General features: G+C 37.1%; 1 non-coding gene across 1 annotated transcript; it reads right to left on the bottom strand.

Moving 5' to 3' along the window:
• Positions 1-1,582: 1,582 nt before the first annotated feature.
• LOC130952038 (small nucleolar RNA R71) lies at positions 1,583-1,686 on the bottom strand. The gene has a single exon (XR_009074219.1). It is a non-coding gene; the product is annotated as a small nucleolar RNA R71 (small nucleolar RNA).
• Positions 1,687-4,244: the final 2,558 nt, after the last annotated feature.

Below are 4,244 nucleotides of genomic sequence, written 5' to 3'. Positions count from 1 at the left end.
TTCATCTTAACATTCATAGTGTTCTTGCATGCATCATGAGTTTTGATTCATAATTTTCATGTTGTGAGTCATTTTTGTTGTTTTTCTCTCTCATCATTAAAAATTCAAAAAAAAAAATCTTTTCCTTATTTCTCTCCTAATTTTCGAAAATTTGAGTTGACTTAGTCAAAAATTTTTAAAATTAGTTGTTTCTCATAAGTCAAGTCAAATTTTCAATTTTAAAAATCCTATCTTTTCAAATTTTTTTTTTCAAAAATAAAATCTTTTTCATTTTTATCTTATTAATTTCGAAAATTTTAAAATTATTTTCAAAATCTTTTTCTTAATTTTATTTCAAATTTTCGAAATTACACTAACAATTAATGTGATTGATTCAAAAATTTGAAGTTTGTTACTTTCTTGTTAAGAAAGGTTCAATATTTAAATTCTAGAATCATATCTTTTAGTTTCTTTTAATTTCTTGTTAGTTAAGCAATTAATTTCAATCTTTTTCAAAATATCTTTTTCTTAAAAATCATATCTGTTTTTTATATCTTTTTATCATATCTTTTATATCATATCTTTTTCAAAATTTTGATTTTAAAATATCTTATCTAACTTCTTATCTTCTTATCTTTTCAAATTTAATTTTAATATCTTTTTCAACTAACTAATTAACATTTTGTTTGTTTCTTATCTTTTTCAAAACCACCTAACTACCTTTCCCTCTCTAATTTTCGAAAATATCTCATCTCTTTTTCAAAAAATCTTTTTAATTAACTAATTGTTTTAAATTTTAATTTTAATTCTATCTCATCTTTAATTTTCGAAAATCATTAACTCCTTTTCAAAATTAATTTTCGAATTCTCTCTCATCTTCTTCTATTTATTTATTCATTTACTAACACTTCTCTTCACCTCTCTTCATCTCCAATCACTACCTCTATCCTTACCCTTGTGTTTGGATTCTCCTTTCTTTATTCTTTTCTTCTTCTACTAATAATAAGGATCCTCTTTACTGTGACATAGAGGATTCCTCTTCTTTTCTTGTTCTCTTCTCTTTCATATGAGTAGGAACAAGGAAAAAAGCACTCTTGTTGAAGCTGATCCTGAACCTGAAAGGACTTTGAAAAGGAAACTAAGAGAAGCTAAATTACAACAATCCAGAGGCAACCTTTCTGAAATTTTCAAACAAGAGAAGTAGATGGCAGCCCAACCCAACAACAATAATGCAAGGAGGATGCTTGGTGATTTTACTAAACCCACGTCCAAGTTTGATGGAAGAAGCATCTCAATTCCTACCATTGGAGCAAACAATTTTGAGCTGAAACCTCAATTAGTTGCTCTAATACAACAGAACTGCAAGTTTTATGGACTTCCATCTGAAGATCCTTACCAGTTTTTAACTGAGTTCTTGCAGATTTGTGAGACTGTTAAGACGAATGGAGTAGATCCTAAAGTCTACAGGCTCATGCTTTTCCCTTTTGCTGTAAGAAACAGAGCTAGAACATGGTTGGATTCACAACCTAAAGATAGCCTGGACTCCTGGGATAAGCTGGTCATGGCCTTCTTGGTCAAATTCTTTCCTCCTCAAAAGTTGAGCAAGCTTAGAGTGGATGTTTAGACCTTCAAGCAAAAAGATGGTGAATCCCTCTATGAAGCTTGGGAAAGATACAAGCAGATGACCAAAAAGTGTCCTTCTGACATGTTTTCAAAATGGACCATATTAGATATATTCTATTATGGTCTATCTGAGTTTTCCAAAATGTCATTGGACCATTCTGCAAGTGGATCCATTCACCTAAAGAAAACTCCTGCAGAAGCTCAAGAACTTATTGACATGGTTGCAAATAACCAATTCATGTACACCTCTAAGAGAAATTCTGTGAATAATGGAACACCTCAGAGGAAGGGAGTTCTTGAAATTGATGCTCTGAATGCCATATTGGCTCAGAATAAAGTGTTGACCCAACAAGTCAACATGATTTCTCAAAGTCTGAATGGATGGCAAAATGCATCCAACAGTACTAAAGAGGCATCTTCTGAAGAAGAAGCTTATGATCCTGAGAACCCTGCAATGGTAGAGGTAAATTACATGGGTGAACCTTATGGAAACACCTATAATTCATCATGGAGAAATCACACAAATTTCTCATGGAAGGATCAACAAAAGCCTCAACAAGGCTTTAATAATGGTGGAAGAAATAGGTTTAGCAATAGCAAGCCTCTTCCATCGTCTTCTCAGTAACAGACAGAGATTTCTGAGCAGAGCTCCTCTAACTTAGCAAATATTATCTCTGATCTGTCTAAGGCCGCTTTAAGTTTCATGAGTGAAACAAGGTCCTCCATTAGAAATCTGGAGGCACAAGTGGGCCAGCTTAGTAAGAAAGTCACTGAAACCCCTCCTAGTACTCTCCCAAGCAATACAGAAGAGAATCCAAAGAGAGAGTGCAAGGCCATTTATATAGTCAATATGGCCGAATGCAAGGATGAAGGAGAGGACGAAAATCCTAGTGAGGAAGACCTCCTGGGACGTCTCTCAAGCAAGAAGGAGTTCCCTATTGAGGACCTAAAGGAATCTGAGGCTCATATAGAGACTATAGAGATCCCATTAAACCTCCTTCTGCCATTCATGAGCTCTGAAGACTATTTTTCCTCTGAAGATGATGAAAATGTCACTGGAGAACAAGTTGCTCAATATTTAGGAGCTATCATGAAGCTGAATGCCAAGTTGTTTGGTAATGAGACTTGGGAAGGTGAACATCCCTTGCTCATTAGTGAACTAGATACATGGGTTCAGCAAACTTTACCTCAAAAGAGACAAGACCCTGGTAAATTCTTAATACCCTGTACCATAGGCACCATGACCTTTAACAAGGTTCTGTGTGACCTAGGGTCAGGCATAAATCTTATGCCACTCTCTGTAATAGAGAAACTAGGGATCATTGAGGTACAGCCTGCCATATTCTGATTACAAATGGCAGACAAGTCAGTAAGACAAGCTTATGGATTAGTAGAGGACGTGTTGGTAAAGGTTAAAGGCCTTTACATTCCTGCTGATTTCATAATCTTAGACACTAGGAAGGAGGAGGATGAATGCATCATCCTTGGAAGACCTTTCCTAGCCACAGCAGAAGCTGTGATAGATGTTAACAGAGGAGAATTAGTCCTTCAATTGAATGGGGACTACCTTGTGTTTAAGGCACACGGCTATCCTTCTGTAACAAGGGAGAGTAAGCATGCAGAGCTTTTCTCAGTACAGAGTCAAACAGAGCCCCCACAATCAAACTCTAAGTTTGGTGTTGGGAGGCCACAACCAAACTCTAAGTTTGGTGTTGAATCCCCACAACCAAACTCTAAGTTTGGTGTTGGGACTATACAACATTGACCTGATCACCTGTGAGGCTCCATGAGAGCCCACTGTCAAGCTATTGACATTAAAGAAGCACTTATTGAGAGTGCCACCAAGTCTTTGGAGCCATTGTTGATGATCAGAATTTTGTCCACCAAGTTTTTGGTGTTGGGAGGCCCTCATCATGCTCTAAACATCTGTGAGGCTCCATGAGAGCCATTGTCAAGCTAGTGACATTAAAGAAGTGCTTATTGGGAGGCAACCCAATTTTTATTTATCTAATTTTATTTTATTTTCATTGTTCTTTCATGTTTTATTAGGTTCATGATCATGTGGAGTCATGAAAAAATATTAAAATTAAAAATAGAATCAAAAACAGCAGAAGAAAAATCACACCCTGGAGGAAGGACTTACTGGCGTTTAGCATCTGGCTGGTGTTCAACGCCAGAACAGAGCATAGATCTGGCGTTGAACGCCAGAAACAAGCAATATCCCGGTGTTCAAACGCCAGGAATGCATTCTGAGGAGAGCTGGCGTTGAACGCCAGAAACAAGCATGGAACTGGCGTTCAACACCAAAAACATGCTGCACATGGGCGTTGAACGCCCAGAACATGCATCACTTCGGCGTTTAAACGCCAGAATTGCATGGAAAGGCATTTTACATGCCTAATTGGTGCAAGGATGTAAATCCTTGACACCTCAAGATCTGTGGACCCCACAGGATCATCTCAAGATCTATGGACCCCACAAGATCCCCACCTACCAAATTCTCCCCTCTTCTCAACATTCATCCTCTCTTTCCAATAAACACTCTTCCCCAAAACTCTTCACCAATCACCTCAATCTCTCTTCCCAATTACCCCCCTTCACCACTCACATCCATCCACTCTTCCCCATAAACCCCACCTACC

The sequence above is a fragment of the Arachis stenosperma genome, chromosome 9 (assembly GCF_014773155.1).
Source record: "Arachis stenosperma cultivar V10309 chromosome 9, arast.V10309.gnm1.PFL2, whole genome shotgun sequence".
Taxonomy (NCBI): Eukaryota; Viridiplantae; Streptophyta; class Magnoliopsida; order Fabales; family Fabaceae; genus Arachis; species Arachis stenosperma.
This window is presented reverse-complemented; position numbering and strand designations above follow the sequence as displayed.